Source organism: Canis aureus, chromosome 16 (genome assembly GCF_053574225.1).
Source record: "Canis aureus isolate CA01 chromosome 16, VMU_Caureus_v.1.0, whole genome shotgun sequence".
Taxonomy (NCBI): domain Eukaryota; kingdom Metazoa; phylum Chordata; class Mammalia; order Carnivora; family Canidae; genus Canis; species Canis aureus.
Genome location: NC_135626.1, coordinates 1632410 through 1653195, shown reverse-complemented (window position 1 = coordinate 1653195; position 20786 = coordinate 1632410). Strand labels below are relative to the sequence as shown.

General features: G+C 50.6%; 1 long non-coding RNA gene across 1 annotated transcript; it reads left to right on the top strand.

Moving 5' to 3' along the window:
- Window positions 1–17688: 17688 nt before the first annotated feature.
- Window positions 17689–20576, top strand: LOC144285220 (uncharacterized). Its single transcript, XR_013353575.1, has 4 exons — window positions 17689–17788; window positions 18524–18764; window positions 19714–19842; window positions 20453–20576. It is a non-coding gene; the product is annotated as an uncharacterized LOC144285220 (long non-coding RNA).
- The last annotated feature ends 210 nt before the right edge of the window (window positions 20577–20786 follow it).

The following is a 20786-nucleotide window of genomic DNA, read 5'->3' as shown; positions in this document are numbered from 1 at the left end:
GTCTGCAGCTCAAACCTCAGTGGAAACCTCGCTGCAGTCCAAGGCAGCCCCTTCTACTGAGCCGCGGTTCCAATGGCTCCCCCGCTGGGAAGTCCTTCTTGTCTAACCTTACAGTTTCCTGCTGCACTTGATGTTTGCTTGCTGCAGGCTGGAAAAGGGATGGTGTTTGCATGGAATGGGGCGGGGGGGGGGGGGGGGGGGGTTCTTTGGGGGATCTGGACCCAGGAATCCAAGCCATCCCAAAGGCACTACAACATCAAAAAGCAGCCCATTCTTCCTTCCCTTGTCCTCAGCTCCAAGGGGGGGGGACCTCTTGCCGAAAGGACTTTCTGAACCCAGCCCCCAGCTTCTGCCGATGCGCCCCATTTGGTTCCACTCAGTGACCGTGGACTCAGACCCCCCAGAACCTGTGCTGGGTTCTGGGATGTGCCCTGACGCCCCGAGGGCACAGTCTGGAGCCCAGGCCCTAGCGTGATTGTGACTGAGGGAGCCCTGGCTGTACCAGCTGGTCCCGGAAGAGCAGGGAGTCCGGCGTGGGCATCACTGCATAGGTGGCCGACAACCCGCAAGGTGCTCAGCAGGGGAGCCAAGGACCTGGGGTGGGGGGGTGCTCACATCCCCTGCCATCCCCGCCCCAGAGTCTTGCTTCCTCCCGGTGGGCGGTGCTCCTAGGTGTCAGGGCTCCAAACCACCTTTAATCCCTCGCCTGCCTCTCACCTGTACCAGGAGCTTCCACCAGGCCCCTCCCCACCCGTGGGAGGCCCCACAGCCAAGTAGATCCCGCTCCGAGCCCAGCTCTACCACTGATGGGCCGAGTGACCTCCGCGCGCCACTTCCTTCCCCGGCCTCAGTTTCCTCATCTGTAAAGTGGAAACAACAGTTCCCACCTCCTAAAGCTCAAACGAGCGGCCGCAGCAGGGCAGCTTCTGTCCATTCCGTGTCTCGGAGGGTCCCGAGAGGTCAGAGAAGCCCGGGGAGGGCGGGGCGTGAGGACGGCAAGACCCACCCCCCCCCCCCCCCCGTCCTGGACACCCCGACACCCACGCGTTCACACCCACCCGCACCCCCGCCCGCGTCCTGCAGCCGCTGTGCACCACCTTGTGGCCAGACCCGGCACTGCCGGCGAGAAGGGGTGGGGGCGCCTGGACCCTGGACCCTGGACCCTGGAGGAGGGAGGAGGCCCGAGAGCCCCGCTGGGCTGTAGGCGGAGTTTACACGCTCCCTGTGGGGGTCCGGAGAAGAGACCGTGGGGGTCCAGCCCTCTGCGAGCCCCTTTTTCCATCCTCCCCACTTGGGCACCAGGTGCAAGGAAGGGGAAAAGGACCTTCTATCATCCCCTGCACAGCACAGCAAGGTCAGAGTGGTGCCCGTTTTACAGATGAGGAAACGGAGGCTCGGGAGGTGACATTGGCTGTTGGGGTCCCTCAACCGGTGGGGCAGGGGTAGGATCCAACCATGGGGGTGCCTGCCACCACCCCTTTCCATTCCTTGCATCGTTGAGTTCCGCGGAGTGTTCAGTGCGCTCCACTCTGCTCAGGAATTGTTTGCTGACCTCTCCCTGGCCGAGGGCACCCACCACCTCTGACAGTACAGCTTGGCGCTGGGGAGCCCCAGCTTCGGCATCAGCCCCACCCGGTATGAATCCTGATTCTGGTCCCTGCCCTTAGGCAAGGCCTTGTTGGTCTGTTTCACTCTTGGGGACCCTCGTTTCCCCACCTGTAAGTTGAGATAACAGGACCTACCTCACAGTACCCTGGAGGCGGGCTCCTGCCACCAAGCAGGCACCTGTTGGGGGAGGGGATGTGTCCCAGGACTGCTCCCCACTGAGCAGATCTCCAGGATGGATGCCTCTGGACCTTCCAAGTGACATCTCCCCTGGGTCCCCCCACCAGGGGCCTGCATCTCCCTTCTCAAGGGACTGTGTTGGTTCTTCTGTCTCCCACTCTGCACACAGACCCCTCCCTCCCTCTCCTCCTCTACCCCATCCAACCCCCAAGGACCTCCTTCCCTCAGGCTTCCAGGAAGTGGCCTGTGGAGGCAGAGAGGAAAGAGGGAGGGCCCGGGGCATTTCCTCCCCCTCTGTCTGCCTTTTGGGGCCGGGGCACTACCCACTACTGCTCTGACCAGAGGCCCCTCTGTTGCTTCAGCCTTCACCAGCTCAGGTAACTCTGTTCCCTCTGTGGCTAAGTGGGGCCACCTTCAGCCCTGACCTCCCCAATCTCCCAGAGGCCTCTCCTACTGTCCCCTACTCCGTCCTTCCTGGAGCTGTCTTCCCTGGCTTCCCTCCTACTTTCCTGGCTGTCCCTAGCCCTTTCCTTCCCAGATGTCAGGGTACACGGGGATCTGCTCCCATTTCCCTGCCCTTCTCACACCTCACTCCCTGGACGAGCCTGCTTCAGCCTGTGGGCTGTCTGCCAGTGGCTCTTAACCATTTCAGTTCCCCCTTGACTGATATCTTGTATCACTCTTTGTTCTCCTGAAATGAAATGACATACCTATGCGTATAATTCTCCAAGGAGAGCCATCCTGGTGCCCTAACTGAAATAGCAGAATGAGCCATTATAGGCTAGTTGTTCAAATCCTGGCTTCTACACTTTCCAGCTATGTGAGCTGGGGTGAGTCCCTTAACCTCCCTGTGCCTCAGTTAGCTCTCCAGTAAAAAAAAAAAAAAGCGGGGGGGGGGGTTCTTTTATGTAGCACTTTGCTGCACAGGGTTATTATGAGGATTAAATAAGTAATTATTCATGAAGCATTTAGGACAGTGCCTGGCACATGTTAAGAGCTAAGCAAGTTCTGATTAAACCAATAAGGAAAGTAATTTAGAAGGACGAGTATTTCAAGTTGCAAATACTTTTATCAGCTGCACTAGAAGACATGATAAAATGACAAGACACTTGTGCCTATACGTCGAGCTCCCTGAATGTGACAGCCACAAATGTGGACTGGTAAGGAGAATGTCAAGTTGGCAACTCAAATACCACAAGTAGTGTTGACATTAAATGTATAATTTTCTGAAATGGTGACAACTCTGGGTAAGGTTCTGAACAAGATAAAGAGCAGTATTCCTTCAATTTACATGGAAGCTGTATTTCTGGCAATTTCAGTGTATGTTGAAATTCAGAGCATCATGCAAAAATGCTCTGTATTTATGTTCAAGACTTGGGCTCTTGCTCAGACACAAACAGGTGTTTTTTTCCTCTACTTGGATGTCTGGTAGAACATTCCAGAGTCAATGGCATATGAGACATTATTTGCAGTATGGGCTGTTCTGTACATCGCAGGCTGTCCAGGACCCCAGGCCCCACCACTAAATGTCAGCGGTGGCCCCCAGTCATCATGAAAATAGTATCCCTAGAAATCCCTCCAAAAAAGCATCCAGGAGGCCCCTGGTTCTATACCAACTACCAGACTTGTCCAAATCCCAAATTGGGTCTTCTGCTCCTTGACTTCCAGTTACCCTCAGGCCAAGTTCAAATTCCTGAGCCTGATGCCCAAAGCCCCCATAATTGGGCTCCTTGCTTACCTTCCCACAACGTGGATTCCTATCATCAGTCCCACCTTCTCCCCTACCCAAGACACTCAGCTGCTCCATCTTGCCCCCACTCCCAACCAAACACACATAAACACACCAAGTTGTTCTTTGGCTGGCTAGTCTTGGCTCCCAGGATCTGCTCCCTGGAAAACCCACCACTCCTCCCTCCACCTGGTTGAAAGCTGTGCTGATAATCTTGTCGATCCTTTGGGACCTGGTTCTGGTGGCCCTGCCTCAGAACGGCCTTAGTCACCCCCAGGCTTGGTCAGGGCCTCTCCTGTGCTCCCACAGACCTGTGGGCTTCCCCCAGTGACCTCAGCACCGACCACCACCCTGTTCTGGTTGCCAGTCTCATCTGAGGATGTCTGCACCATTCTGAAGAACATAGAGCAGGTGAGAGCCATTCCACCTTTGGCCTTCAGAAGCTCACATCTTGAATCCATGTGCGCATGAACAATGCTGGGAGACACTTGCTCAGAGCCTGGTGGGAGCCCCCAGGACAGGGAGGCCAGCCGCCACAGGGCAGTTTCCCTGAGGAAGTGGAACCTTGGGATGTGGATAGTTTTCCAGGTAGAGAGGAGGCAAAAGGCTTCCCTGGCTGAAGGCTCAGTGAGCAAAGATCAGTTGTGAGAGGACAGACTGTGTCACTGTACCCTCAGGGACTGCAGGCAGGTGAGTGTGGCCTGAGGTCAGGATGTGGAGGGGCTGTGATCAGAGGGGAGCTGTGCTCTGCTGATGCACAAGGCCAAGGAGGTTGGGCTTTGCCCTGGGGGCACTGGGGAGCCTGGGATTGAAGCCCTGAAGCACGGCATGACCCTATTGGTTTGCTTGCTTGAGGCAGAGTTCCCTCTGAGAGGCGTGCGGAAGAGGCACCGCAGGAGGGCAAGAGGAGAAATAATCCAAGGAAAGATCACAAAGTCTAATTAGGACACGGATGAGAGTAGAGAGAAGGGTGGGCATTGGTGTGGCTGAAACAAGAGTTTGATGTCTGCTGGGACTGAGAAAGAGGGAGAAGGCCAGTGCGCTTCTCTGGCAAAGCATTCCAGGGTGGTGAGCCCCCCACCCCACCCCTTGAGAGTGGAGACAGGAGCAGTCAGGAGGGCTTGGGAGAGTGGCCCCCACACACCGCATCCTCCACGCCCACAGGGCAGGCTGCAGGCCCCTCTGGCGTCACTAGAGGGAGCTCCAGGATAGGCCAGGCTCCCCTCTCCCACCGGCTGCCAGCCTCCCCCCGCCCTCCCCAGGGGGACAGAACCCAGCACACTGCTCAGATGGAGGCTTGGGGGGGGGGGGGGACCCTGCCCCAGCCTGGCCCAAGTGCAGCTGCTCAAAGGCTTGGGCCACCTCGTCCTCCAGCTTCACTCGGCCAGAGTAGGGGGCACTTCTGGAGCTAAGAACAGGTGGGGGCAGAGGTTGGGGACTGCCTGTCCTGCCTTACCTTGCACCTCATCCTCTACTCCCCCCCCAGGAGAAGGGGAGCAACCCACTGAAGGTCACATCTGTCAGAAGCCAGGCTAGAACCAGACAGAACTTCTGTCCCCAGCTGGGGATGGAAATGTTCCAGAGCTCCCGAATCAGAGCAGCTCTTGAACTGGAACAGTGCAAACAGCTTTGGCAAGACTCCCTGACCTTTCCTACAAAAACTGTGTGTGGGGTGTGGGCGTAAGTTTCCTTTGCCACTTCCCCATATCACCTGGGACCCTGAGGTGTGGGGGAGATAGATAGCTTTCCAAGCAGAGGGGTCATCAGTCCATAGGCAGGGAGAGGCTGGCACGTTCAAGGGCAGATTGGCTGCAGTGTGGAAGGCTGCTGGGGGAATGGGGCGCTATCAGGGAGTCGGGACACTGCCCAGGAACAGGGGGGCTTTGGCAGGCCTCCTGCATCCAAGGCAATGACAAGAGAGCTCAATGCCAGAACTGCATTTGCAAAGAATCGCTCCAGCTGCAAGGAGGAGAGTAGTAGAATTACAATTTTTGGAAAAGTGATTGGCCTCTTTACTTGAGTCTAAATGGCAGCACGGTCTTTTAAATTTTTATGGGAAAAAAAAAAAAGAATAATGAATAGAGACCCAGAAAGAGGAAATCCATTTCCTTTTAAATCTGACGGAAAGAGCAAATCCAACCCCCCCAAAAATGCCAGCAAGATTGTAATCATCTGTAACAAAAGGTGCAATCCCAGCAGAACTCACTGCAAGCTGCCTTCCCCCTTGAACCAAGAACCCTGAATCTGAAGTCCCTTTCAACAACATGGCTTTGGTTGCCCACATGGAGGATCTGAGGTTTTGGTGGGGGCAGGGAGTAGCCCAAGGTCATACGGCAAAGTTGGAACGGGAACCAGGACTCCTGATTCTCAAGCTTGGGTCTCCTCTCTCTCTACAAGCCTGCTTGTCTACACATGCTGCACACACACATACCCCCTCCCATATACACCCCACCACACCCCACACAGGAAATGCTTTCCAAACTCAGAAATGCAAATGCGTGCATACAGCTGAGATTCCCCCAGATTTGCTCACATAGACATACATATACTTGCCAGGCTAGAAGTGAGTGGACATCCACATGGTACCCCCCAGGGCACCCAAATACACAAACATACATATTTGCATTCACACACACACTGGCGTTCACACACAGAAATATCTGATCATGCCAAATCTAAATACTCAAATATATCCAGATAGCTACACAGGGCACACATGTACAAACCTCTACAGGTAGACATGAGATTCACAAACCCCCTCACACAACAGACACACAGACCCCTAAATATTCAGACACACTCACACAGCATGTGTCACAACCCCGTGAGGCCCACAGGCCAACGCTCTGAGCTATAGGCCACGTCCTCTTGTTCACACCCAGGCCATGCTGACACCCGAGTTGGCGTGCAGTGTCCCTGCCTTGCCTCTGTGGGGGCCTGGGAATCTGAGATGGGCAAGTACTGCCTCCTGTGGGAGCCCAAGGATACCGTGCCCTATGGAGAAAGCCAGGGTTGATTCATGGCAAGGGCCCAGTTTGCTCTGGGGGCCAGGAGCTGCCCCCAGACCCACCCTAGCTCAGCCCCTTACTCTCCCCATCCCATAGGTGTGTGCAGCTGAGTGTGTTCCAGTGTGTCTAACCAGGGGCAGGCAGGGGGCAAAGTCAGAGTTCAGGTACTATGTGGCTTTAGGATTCCTTCTTTCATCCATCCAGCTGATAATAACACTGTGAATCAGGCAAAACAAAGGCAAACAAACCCCTAAAAGTGCAGTTGGGAGTGGGGGTGACCCACAGAGGTGGGCTCCTCTGAGACCTGGGCTGCACCTGGGCTGTGAGGCTGAGCAATTCACCCTCTCTGGGCCTCAATTTCTTTGTCTGAGAAACGGGGACCACAATTTCCCCGCCCACCTGTTGGGTTTTTTTTTTTTTTTTTTTAAGATTTTATTTATTTATTCATGAGAGAGAGAGAGAGAGGCAGAGACACAGGCAGAGGGAGAAGCAGGCTCCACACAGGGAGCCTGATGTGGGACTCGATCCTGGATCTCCAGGATCACGCCCTGGGCTGAAGACGGCGCTAAACTGCTGAGCCACCCGGGCTGCCCTGGGTTTGTTGTTAGAATCAAATGCGATGATGGATGTGGCAGTGCTTTCAGGGTGTGTGGGGGGTGGGAGTTTTAGTACAATAAGAGGGAGACGTTTATTAGGTGCCAACTGTGTGCCAGACCCATGGGATGGGATGTGGATAGGTGCACGGAGTCAGAGAAGCCCAGCTAGGTCTGATCCCTGCTTTGCCAAGACGAGCTGTGTGAGCTTGAGCAAGTTACTTAACGTTTCTGAACTTCTACTTTCTCACCTGTAATGTAGGCATAATGCTCAGGTTAGATGAGTGCTGTGGATGGCGTGCCTAAAAGGCTGGGGCCTGCCATGAAGCAGATGTGCAACAGTCATTTCCTCTTAGTATTCATCAGCTTTTATGTATTCAGTCACCAAACACTGAGCAGCACTACGAACCGGGCCTGATTCTAAGGGCTCTCCAATTCTAAGGGAATTCTGACTCATTTAATCCTTCTAACAGAGGATCCCTGGGTGGCTCAGGGGTTTGGCGCCTGCCTTTGGCCCAGGGCACGATCCTGGAGTCCCGGGATCGAGTCCCACGTCGGGCTCCTGGCATGGAGCCTGCTTCTCCCTCCTCCTGTGTCTCTGCCTCTCTCTCTCTCTCTCTCTCTATGTCTGTCATGAATAAATACATTAATTAATTAAAAAAATAAAAGATTTAATCCTTCTAACAACTCTACTATCATCCCTTTTTTACACGGCACTGAGATGTCCCGTCACTTATCCGAGGTCACGCAGCTGCTAGAAGGCAAAGCTGGAATTGGAACCCAGCTCTGCCAGCCTCTCCAAACCCATCTACATGACAAGCATTTCCCACTTAGGGTTCAACGTCCTCCCGCCTCCCCAAGAGCAGTCCCTGTTAAATAAATCAGTAACGGTTTCTAATTCCCAGACTTGGTTGCAAATGAATTATTCACACTGGAGGGACTGCAAATGGCTGGCTGAGCCTCACTATCCAAGGAGGGCTGCCCGCCCGCCCACAAGATGCCACTCCCTCCCCTGGGCATGGGTCCTGGTGGGCCAGCCAGAGGCTGCCGGAGTTGGCGGGTACTGGGGCTGCTCCGGGAACAGGAGGAGGGGCTTTCCTCCTCCCACTCCCAGCCTTTGCTTTCTAATAAGCTCACAGCCTGGCTCTGTCAAGAGAACATAAGCTCAGGACTCAGGCAGTCCTGAGTTCCAATCCCAGCTCTGCCCTGAGCAGCTGTGTGACCTCAAATAGGTGGCCTACCCTCTCTGAGTCTCTGGGGAGGCTGACCAGCGGCCCCCCCACCCACTTCATACTTTCTCTTCTTCCTCCATTTGTGGGCTGAGGCTTGTGCTGCTCAACCAGGCCCTATGCTGGAAGCTGGGGACGAAGGTCTTGTTCTGTGGGGATGCTCAGTCCCAGTGTCTCATCTTCTGCTTCCATTATCTGGCTGGGATCCATGTCTGAGCCAGAGCCCTGTGGCTGGTTGTAGGGGATACTGGATGCTCCAGAGCCCCCCCATCAAGGGCCAGTTACCCCCCTCCAACTGCTAGGAGCATTGAACCATGATGTCTCCCACTGCCAGGGGCAGCAGGGGCCACTGCCTGACCAACGCAGAGCTACAAAGGCCTAGCTCCCTTGCCTCAACTGGGACAACCCCAAAGGACCGTCACAGCTCCAGGAACCTCTTCAGGGGCCTCAGCTACAACCTCACTGTGGCTCAGCTTCTCCCACTGCCCAGTCCTGCCTTCCTGCTTCCTTCCAGGGGTCTCTTCCGAGGGCATGCCCCCATAAACCTGCCTGTAATCCTCCGTGCAGCACATTTCCAGGAACCCCATCTAACACACTTGTCACAGCCAGGACCCAATCTCAGCAGTAAATGAGACCCAACCCAGGTCACCAAGACTCAATACTGCTCACAGGCTGAGCCCACATTCTGCCCCAGTCCAAATCCTGCTCCTGCTCCCAAACTGAGGCCAGTTCTCCCATGGGAAGCAGAGGATTACCTAAGGCAGAAATGAGGGATAAGCAGTGGGAGGTAGAAGGGATTTGGAGTCTGTCTTAGACTGAGAATAGGATCAAAGCAAACCTCAGTGGAGAAGATGAACGGGTGACCCAGGCAGCCAGAAGGTCAGGGTCACAGCCTCTCACTTCACAGAGAGGTCTTTTTCAAGAACAACTAAACAGTATCTTCTTTATGGAAAAACCAAATCTGAACCAAGAATGGTAAGATTAGTCATAATAGTTGCCATTTCTCCCCCACTGAGCCCTGCACCAGGCAGGGGGCAGAGCAGCTCCCCCAAGTGCTGACACCTGAAAATCAGCACAACAGGCCCCTCCCCCAGAAGACCAGCTAGACCGACAAGTCCCAGGGGAAGTCAAGGGACTTAAAGTACACAGAAGCAGAAGATACTCCCCCGTGGTTTTTTTTGTTTGTTTTGTTTTGCTTTTTTTTTTAAAGATTTATTTATTCATTCATTCAGAGAGAGAAGAGAGAGGCAGAGACACAGGCAGAGGGAGAAGCAGGCTCCATGCAGGGAGCCCGACGTGGGACTCGATCCTCGGTCTCCAGGATCACACTCCGGGCTGCAGGCGGCGCTAAACCACTGCGCCACCAGGGCTGCCCCTTTTTTTGCTTTTTGATTTGTTTCCTTCCCCCACCCTTTTTTTCCTTTCTTTCTTTTTCTTTCTCTTTTTCTTCTCTCTTTTTTTCTTCTTTTTTTTTCTCTTTTCTTTCCTTCTTTCTCTCCTTTTTCTCCTTTTCCCAATACAACTTGCTTTTGGCCACTCTGCACTGAGCGAAATGACTAGAAGGAAAACCTCACCTCAAAAGAAAGAATCAGAAACAGTCCTCTCTCCCACAGAGTTACAAAATCTGGATTACAATTCAATGTCAGAAAGCCAATTCAGAGGCACTATTATACAGCTACTGGGGGCTCTAGAAAAAAGCATAAAGGACTCAAGAGACTTCGTGACTGCAGAATTTAGGTCCAATCAGGCCGAAATTAAAAATCAATTGAATGAGATGCAATCCAAACTAGAAGTCCTAACAACGAGGGTTAATGAGGTGGAAGAACGAGTGAGTGACATAGAAGACAAGTTGATGGCAAAGAGGGAAACTGAGGAAAAAGAGACAAACAATTAAAAGACCATGAGGATAGATTAAGGGAAATAAACGACAGCCTGAGGAAGAAAAACCTACGTTTAATTGGGGTTCCCAAGGATGCCGAAAGGGCCAGAGGGCCAGAATATGTATTTGAACAAATCCTAGCTGAAAACTTTCCTAATCTGGGAAGGGAAACAGGCATTCAGATCCAGGAAATAGAGAGATCCCCCCCTAACATCAATAAAAACCATCCAACACCTCGACATTTAATAGTTAAGCTTGCAAATTCCAAAGATAAAGAGAAGATCCTTAAAGCAGCAAGAGACAAGAAATCCCTGACTTTTATGGGGAGGAGTATTAGGGTAACAGCAGACCTCTCCACAGCGACCTGGCAGGCCAGAAAGGGCTGAAAGGATATATTCAGGGACCTAAATGAGGAGAACATGCAACCAAGAATACTTTATCCAGCAAGGCTCTCATTCAGAATGGAAGGAGAGATAAAGAGCTTCCAAGACAGGCAGGAACTGAAAGAATATGTGACCTCCAAACCAGCTCTGCAAGAAATTGTAAGGGGGACTCTTAAAATTCCCCTTTAAGAAGAAGTTCAGTGGAACAATCCACAAAAACAAGGACTGAATAGATATCATGATGACACTAAACTCATACCTTTCGATAGTAACTCTGAACGTGAACAGGCTTAATGACCCCATCAAAAGGCGCAGGGTTTCAGACTGGATAAAAAAGCAGGACCCATCTATTTGCTGCCTACAAGAGACTCATCTTAGACAGAAGGACACCTACAGCCTGAAAATAAAAGGTTGGAGAACCATTTACCATTCAAATGGTCCTCAAAAGAAAGCAGGGATAGCCATCCTTATATCAGATAAACTAAAATTTACCCCGAAGACTGTAGTGAGAGATGAAGAGGGACACTACATCATACTTAAAGGATCTATCCAACAAGAGGACTTAACAATCCTCAATATATATGCCCCGAATGTGGGCGCTGCCAAATATTTAAATCAATTAATAACCAAAGTGAAGAAATACTTAGATAGTAATACACTTATACTTGGTGACATCAATCTAGCTCTTTCTATATTCGATAGGTCTTCTAAGCACAACATCTCCAAAGAAACGATGGATTCACAGATGGATTTCACAGATATCTACAGAACTTTACATCCAAACTCAACTGAATACACATTCTTCTCAAGTGCACATGGAACTTTCTCCAGAATAGACCACATACTGGGTCACAAATTGGGTCTGAACCGATACCAAAAGACTGGGATCATCCCCTGCATATTCTCAGACCATGATGCCTTGAAATTAGAACTAAATCACAACAAGAAGTTTGGAAGGACCTCAAACACGTGGAGGTTAAGGACCATCCTGCTCAGAGATGAAAGGGTCAACCAGGAAATTAAGGAAGAATTAAAAAGATTCATGGAAACTAATGAGAATGAAGATACAACCGTTCAAAATCTTTGGGATGCAGCAAAAGCAGTCCTAAGGGGGAAATACATCGCAATACAAGCATCCATTCAAAAACTGGAAAGAACTCAAATACAAAAGCTAACCTTACACATAAAGGAGCTAGAGAAAAAACAGCAAATAGATCCTACATCCAGCAGAAGAAGAGAGTTAATAAAGATTCGAGCAGAACTCAACGAAATTGAGACCAGAAGAACTGTGGAACAGATCAACAGAACCAGGAGTTGGTTCTTTGAAAGAATTAATAAGATAGATAAACCATTAGCCAACCTTATAAAAGAAGAGAGAGAAGACTCAAATTAATAAAATCATGAATGAGAAAGGAGAGATCACTACCAACACCAAGGAAATACAAACGATTTTAAAAACATATTATGAACAGCTATACGCCAATAAATTAGGCAATCTAGAAGAAATGGACGCATTCCTGGAAATCCACAAACTACCAAAACTGGAACAGGAAGAAATAGAAAACCTGAACAGGCCAATAACCAGGGAGGAAATTGAAGCAGTCATCAAAGACCTCCCAAGACACAAGAGTCCAGGGCCAGATGGCTTCCCAGGGGAATTCTATCAAACGTTTAAAGAAGAATCCATACCTATTCTCCTAAAGCTGTTTAGAAAGATAGAAAGAGATGGAGTACTTCCAAATTCGTTCTATGAGGCCAGCATCACCTTCATTCCAAAACCAAAGACCCCACCAAAAAGGAGAATTACAGACCAATATCCCTGATGAACATGGATGCAAAAATTCTCAACAAGATACTAGCCAATAGGATCCAACAATACATTAAGAAAATTATTCACCATGACCAAGTAGGATTTATTCCCGGGACACAAGGCTGGTTCAACACTCATAAAACAATCAATGTGATTCATCATATCAGCAAGAGAAAAACCAAGAACCATATGATCCTCTCATTAGATGCAGAGAAAGCATTTGACAAAATACAGCATCCATTTCTGATCAAAACTCTTCAGAGTGTAGGGATAGAGGGAACATTCCTCAGCATCTTAAAAGCCATCTACGAAAAGCCCACAGCAAATATCATTCTCAATGGGGAAGCACTGGGAGTCTCTCCCCTAAGATCAGGAACAAGACAGGGATGTCCACTCTCACCACTGCTGTTCAACATAGTACTGGAAGTCCTAGCCTCAGCAATCAGACAACAAAAAGACATTAAAGGCATTCAAATTGGCAAAGAAGAAGTCAAACTCTCCCTCTTCGCCGATGACTTGATACTCTACATAGAAAACCCAAAGCCTCCACCTCAAGATTGCTAGAACTCATACAGCAATTCGGCAGTGCGGCAGGATACAAAATCAATGCCCAGAAGTCAGTGGCATTTCTATACACTAACAATGAGACTGAAGAAAGAGAAATTAATGAGTCAATCCCATTTACAGTTGCACCCAAAAACATAAGATACCTAGGAATAAACCTATCCAAAGAGGTAAAGGATCTATACCCTCAAAACTATAGGACACTTCTGAAAGAAATTGAGGAAGACACAAAGAGATGGAAAAATATTCCATGCTCATGGATTGGCAGAATTAATATTGTGAAAATGTCAATGTTCCCCAGGGCAATGTACACGTTTAATGCAATCCCTATCAAAATACCATGGACTTTCTTCAGAGAGTTAGAACAAATTATTTTAAGGTTTGTGTGGAACCAGAAAAGACCCCGAATAGCCAGGGGGATTTAAAAAAAGAAAACCAGGGCAGCCCTGGTGGCGCAGCGGTTTAGCGCCGCCTGCAGCCCAGGGCGTGATCCTGGAGACCCTGGATCGAGTCCCACGTCAGGCTCTCTGTATGATGCCTGCTTCTCCCTCTGTCTGTGTCTCTGCCTCTCTCTCTCTCTGTATGTATGAATAAATAAATAAAATCTTAAAAAAAAAAAAAAAAAAAAAAAAAAAAAAAAAGAAAACCATAGCTGGGGGCATCACAATGCCAGATTTCAGGTTGTACTACAAAGCTGTGGTCATCAAGACAGTGTGGTACTGGCACAAAAACAGACGCATAGATCAGTGGAACAGAATAGAGAATCCAGAAGTAGACCCTGAACTTCATGGTCAACTAATATTCGATAAAGGAGGAAAGACTATCCATTGGAAGAAAGACAGTCTCTTCAATAAATGGTGCTGGGAAAATTGGACATCCACATGCAGAAGAATGAAACTAGACCATTCTCTTACACCATACACTCAAAGATAAACTCAAAATGGATGAAAGATCTAAATGTGAGACAAGAGTCCATCAAAATCCTAGAGGAGAACACAGGCAACACCCTTTTTGAACTCGGCCACAGTAACTTCTTGCAAGATACATCCACGAAGGCAAAAGAAACAAAAGCAAAAATGAACTATTGGGACTTCATCAAGATAAGAAGCTTTTGCACAGCAAAGGATACAGTCAACAAAACTCAAAGACAACCTACAGAATGGGAGAAGATATTTGCAAATGACGTATCAGATAAAGGGCTAGTTTCCAAGATCTATAAAGAACTTCTTAAACTCAACACCCAAGAAACAAACAATCCAATCATGAAATGGGCAAAAGACATGAGCAGAAATCTCACAGAGGAAGACACAGACATGGCCAACATGCATATGAGAAAATGCTCTGCATCACTTGCCATCAGGGAAATACAAATCAAAACCACCATGAGATACCACCTCACACCAGTGAGAATGGGGAAAATTAACAAGGCAGGAAACCAGAAATGTTGGAGAGGATGCGGAGAAAAGGGAACCCTCTTGCACTGTTGGTGGGAATGTGAACTGGTGCAGCCACTCTGGAAAACTGGAGGTTCCTCAAAGAGTTAAAAATAGACCTGCCCTACGACCCAGCAATTGCACTGCTGGGGATTTACCCCAAAGATTCAGATGCAATGAAACGCCGGGACACCTGCACCCCAATGTTTCTAGCAGCAATGTCCACAACAGCCAAACTGTGGAAGGAGCCTCGGTGTCCACTGAAAGATGATGGATAAAGAAGATGTGGTCTATGTCTACAATGGAATATTCCTCAGCCATTAGAAACGACAAATACCCACCATATGCTTCGACGTGGATGGAACTGGAGGGTATTATGCTGAGTGAAGTGAGTCAATCAGAGAAGGACAAACATTATATGTTCTCATTCATTTGGGGAATATAAATAATAGTGAAAGGGAATAGAAGGGAAGGGAGAAGAAACGTGTGGGAAATATCAGAAAGGGAGACAGAACATGAAGACTCCTAACTCTGGGAAACGAACTAGGGGTGGTGGAAGGGGAGAAGGGCGGGGGATTGGGGTGACTGGGTGACGGGCACTGGTGGGGGCACTTGACAGGATGAGCACCAGGTGTTATTCTGTATGTTGATAAATTGAACAGCAATAAAAAATAAATTTATTAAAAAAAATAGTTGCCATTTCTCGAGCAAGGAGGATGTCCAGGGCACTGCGCTGTGGGATCTGCTTCATGGTCTTCTATCTCCTCAGAACATCCTCATGGGATTCTATTACCACCAATTTTACAGATGAGGAAGCTGAGGCTTGGAGGGCTGAAATGACTTGCCGTGTACCTCAGCCATGGCAGAACCAGCATCCAAACCTGGACCATTCTGTGCTTCTGTGGGATCTAGGCCCAAGCAGAGACTGGTATCCTGAACAAAGGCCCCTAAGGGGCTTCCGAATGACCCCTGGGCCATCCGAACTTGCTGTTGCACCAAACACCTGTGATTGCCCAGGGCAGCAGGGGGGTCAGGGAAAGAGTGGAGGATAGTCTGTGAGTCTCTGTGACTGCGACCCAGCCCCAATTTCAGACAGGCCACTGTTCCTCTCAGGCCCTTCAGTTCATATTATTTGATTCCAACACCCGTCTGCGTGGAATGGAAGAGGAAACTATGGCCCAAAGAGAGGACACTGCTTGTCCAGGCTCGCAGAGCTAGGACTTCTCAAGGATTCCTGATAATTGGTCTCCTGTCCTCTGTTCGGTATACAGAAGAACAAAGGCCACTGCTAACCAACCGAACACGTGTGGCCCTCCAAGACTCATATGTTGAAACCTAACCCCCAACGTGATGGGTGTTTGGAGGTGGGGCCTTTGGGAAGTGATTGGGTCATAAGAGTGGAGCCCTTGTAAATGGGACTAATGTCCTTATAAAAGAGACCCAGGAGAGATCTCTGGTCCCTTCTGCCATGTGAAGTTATGAAAGACAGCTGTCTGTGAACCGGGAAGCAGGTGCTCACCAGACACTGAATCAAGCCAGTACCTTGATCTTGGACTTTCCAGCTTCCAGAGCTGTGAGAAATAAATTTCTGTTGTTTATACCCAGTCTATGATATTTCATTACAGCAGCCCAAATGCACTAAGGCAGCCATTTCCCCCATCTGTTCCACACTGTTGATTCTTCCATCCATCCGTCCATGCGAATATGCACCCATGCATGAATCCATGCATGCACCCATCCACATATTCATTTACCCATGCATCCGCGCATGCCTCCACCCACAGCTGTGCAATGAGCATCCTCTATGTGCCAGGTCTGGGCTGGGTGTTAGGGGCAGACCAGGCACAGCCTACCCTCGTGGAGTGTACAGGCTGACTGAGGAGCCACATATTAAACAAACAGCCCACAAAGCCCAAATGCATCACCATTGTGCTAAGTGCTGGGAAGAGGCAACTCAGGATGTTATGAGTAGGTGTAACAAGGACCATCTCTCTTGGGAGTGTTCTCTGGGCCCCAGGGAGCTGGTGGGCAGGAAACCTGCTGAGGCAGCCCCATGGGCTTGGCCTCAGGGGACAGAAGCTATGAGAAAAGCATGAAAAATGCCCCAGTGGAGCCAATTGGCTTGGTGAGGTCACAGCCGGCCGACCTGGCCCTTCCTTGGCTACAGTAGGAGGTAAGTCAAGAGGTAAAGGAGGGGCAGGGGGGGTGTCTTTTAAAAATCTCCCTCCAGATTTGCTTTGTGAGCAATCCCAGCTGGAGTCTGAAGACTCCAAGAACTGTATCAGAGCTTTAGGAAACACAAGAGAAGTTATTTCAGGAGAAGGGAACAGCATGAGCATACGTGTGGAGGTGGGGATAGTAGACAGACCCAGGAAGGTAGGGCCAGAAGAGGAAGGGGAGGAGAAACTGAGTCCTGGTCCAGTGCCTTCATCAGCATTCTGAGAGCTCAGCTCCCACCACATACCACTAGCAGGAATTACTGTGAAAAGCTGACTGTGCTCAAAGAGGGCCACACACAATCCCCATTTCATCCTCACTGGATCCAGTAAGATCATTACTGCTGGATCCCATTTAACAGACAGAAGAACCAAAGTCAGGAGAGGTTAAATGTGTCGCCCAAGAGCACAGAGTTAGCAGGTAAAAGGGTCAGGATACCATCCCAGCCTGTGTTCCTACCACTCCCCTAGTGTGCCCAGCAAACAGTGGGAGGAAATCTGGACAGGAGAGGAGCAGGGCCCATGCTGGTTCCCCCGTGATCTCATCTGTCCCTCCCACCAAGCTGGGAGTTTGCCTCTGTCGCTGCAAGACACTAGGTACAGAGCTGGTGCTTAGACAGTATCATGAATAAATATCCTAAGAGCAGGCACTCATAAGGTGCTTACCCCATGCTCTGCCACCACCACCCTGTGAGGTCATACTATCATTTTTCCCATTTCACAGATAGGGATGCCGGGACTCGGCTAGTAAGTGGTAAGGTCCTGATCCACTAGGCAGCAAGTAAAGAAATAAATCAGCAAACTCACTGATAAGCACAAGTTATGACCTGTGAACAGATGAGCACAAAGGTAAGTAAATAAAAGGTAATAAAAGGTAAGGAGTTGAAGGAGGGACACAGGGAGCTGAGGTGAGATGCAGTTCTCAGCAGAGTGCCGGAGAGGGGAAGGCCATTATGCTCGGCCCACCTGCAGTCCCCAGAAGAGCCTTTTCTCCTCCCAGGGTGGCTTGAGCGCTTGCCAGGATGTTGCCTAGCAACAGGGCCCTCACCCAGGCCCTGCCCCCTTCCTCCAGGCCATAGCTGAGCAGTGTAGCCAGCCCCAAGCACTCCCCTCCACCCCAGGACTAGGGACCCTGGCCTCCCAGGGCTCTGAGGCTGAGGTAAGAGCCCCAAAACCTACCTGCCAGAAGGGCTGCTTGGACCAGCCATGGTTCTGAAAGGCTGCCTGCCCGGCATAGGAGAGTGGAGGGAGCAGAGGCCAGAGCAGTGACCACAAGGGCCCTAAGTTGGAAGTCTTGGGTTGGAGAAAATCTTGGATGAGTCACTTCCCTTCCTGAATGGGTTTCCTCATCAGTAGAATGGGGGCACGTACCCACTGGCCAGCGGCTTGTGCGGGGGGAGCACGGGGCTGGGGAGGCTTTCCATTGGGAGCACAGGGCCTAGAGGGCTCCCTGAGGAGGTGGGCCGCTGGAACTTCCCTAAACAAGGTGGCTGGGGAGTAGGAGGATTGGCAAAGGAACCAAACGTCCTTCCAAAGGCCCAGAGGCCAGAGACTGGCATCCACTCAGCCATAGCGACCCTTTGCTCACAGGCAGGCACATTTACCTTTAGTCCTCAATGCAGATCTAGAGGTTGGGAGGAAATGAAAAGTTGGCCCAGAAGGGTAAAGAGACTTGCTCCAGGTCACACAGCTGTTGAGTGGCAGAGCCAAGTCCAGCTCCCTTTCTCCTGCTCAAATGGGTGAAGCAAAGAGCAAAAAATGCAGCAACGGAGCCTCCAGGGATCCCTCTCAGCACTGCAAGGGGGTCTGGACTTTGTGCAGAGAGCAGTGGGGAACTGCTGATGGTTTTTGAGATGGGAGGAAAATGACCCTGACTAGGTCCCTGGGTCCCTAGGTGCTGTCCTGGGCCATCTGTCTCCACCTCCCACACCTGCCACCCTCTGCATCCAGCCACCCCCACTGCTTCTCAACCGCACCGAGAAACCATGTGTGACGGAGGAGAATGTAAAAATATATATATGTAACTGAAAAACAACGTGCTGACAGAACACAGCTATAAATACTCTGACGGGTGCAGAACCATTCCTTGGATCCTTCTTCTTGCCACCCTAGGAGCGGGGCCCAGGATTTGACAGGTGGGGTTGGAACTCAGGGGGGAAGGAGAGGGGACAACCACTTGTGGACCCACTTTGTGCCCAAAGCTTCACAAGCAGTACGGACCTGAGTCTTCCCAAAATCCTCTCGGAGAATCACTACTGTGGTCTCCAGGTCATGGGTAAGGAAACTCAGATTCTGAGCCGTAGGCCGTCTGCTCACGGTCACACAGCAAAGAGGCAGTGGGGCTGGGGTTCCCGCAAGCCCTGCATGGGCCAGCCATCCAAAGAAGAGCAAGTGGGTTTTAAGCTCTGCTTCCCTGGCCAGAGAGAGCTTCCGGTTTCCAGGCACTCCCCTGCTTCCATGCCTTCAATAGCTCCCCAGTGCCCTGCAGATAAAGACCAAACTCAGTGAGGCCCTGAAGAGCCTTTGATCTGGCCTCTGATGCCCCCTTGAGCCCACTTCTGAGCCACAGAGACCTTCTGTTAGGACCTCTCAGGACCCAATTCTCTTGACTTCTGTACCTGCGATTCCCTTTGGCAAGCATGCTGCTCCTCTCTCCTTACATCTACCCACACTAGGGCCCCAGCTTAAGTCCCACCTCTTCCCAGGCCTCCACCACCACTCAGATCCTCCTGCGCTTTCCCTGCAAATTATGAAGCTCAGGTTTCCTGTGCATCGTTATGGGTGGTGGGCCGCAGCTGGGAGCAGAACCAGGGCCGGCTGCAGGCAGCATGGCTGCAGAATGGGTGCCCCCAAGTGCTTGGCTGCTCAGGAGGGGCCCCTCTCTGATGCATGGGCAGGGCCAGGCAGTAACCCCACAGGGTAAAGTGGCCTTCAGGCTGTCAGAGACAACCAGGGGTAGAAGGGGAGCTGGCCTCAGGGCTGGGGGGAGAGGGGCAGGGACAAGGAAGGAAAAGAAGGAGAAAGAGACACAAAAGGAGCTCCACCCCCCCCAACCGCCCCACCTCCATTCCTCCTCCCCCAAAGGGCACTGGAGACACACGGAGAAGACCTGGGAGTGAGCTGGCCCCATCCCCCAGACACTCACTGCATCAGGACCAGCCTTCCACATGTGGTCAGAGCTTGCTGCACCTCTGGCCGGTGTGCAGCACAAAGGTAAGGCTGCCAGGGGTCACCTGTTGTCCTCAGACCTTCCCTGTGGACCAGCACTGCCCCCTGCAAGTAAAGTATGAGCCACCTATGGCATTTTTACTTTGAATTTTCTAGTAGCCGCTTAAAGAAGCAGCTGAAGTTAGTTTTAAATGTTTTATTTAACCCAGTATACCCCAACATCATTTCATGTAATCCAGATAAAAAAAAATCATTGAGTTTTTTTTTAAACTTTTTTTTCTTACTAAGTGTTCAAAATCCAGTATATCTTATGTATGTATAACACATCTCAGCTTGGACTAGACACATTTCAAGTGCTCATCAGCCACATGTGGCTACTATATTGGGCAGCACTGCTCTAGGCTATGCCTTGATGAGAGCCAGGAGCATGATGGTATCCACAGTCATCTCCAGGGTCTGGCATGTGACGGATACTCAAGAAATGTTTGTTGAATGACTGGCTGTCCGACTGGGTGAATAGAAGAACACATGCATGAATGAACAGATGATCTGAGACCTTGTTAGATCAAAATCCAGATCCTAGCATGCGTCATGGGAAGAGCCTAGAAATAAAGTCTCTTTTTTTTTTTTTAATTTTTTTATTTATTTATGATAGTCACAGAGAGAGAGAGAGAGAGAGGCAGAGACACAGGCAGAGGGAGAAGCAGGCTCCATGCACCGGGAGCCCGACGTGGGATTCGATCCCGGGTCTCCAGGATCGCGCCCTGGGCCAAAGGCAGGCGCCAAACCGCTGCGCCACCCAGGGATCCCCAGAAATAAAGTCTCATCCCACTTCAGCCTCCAAGCCTTTGCATGACTGTGAGTCCCTCCCCTCTCTGGGCCTCAGCTTCCCCATCTGTACAAAGGGTGGTAGCGTTGGACTGCATGATGTTTTTCTGAGCTCTCACTAGAGGTTCTCAAGGGGAGCCTACCCTTCCCTCCCTAGGAAG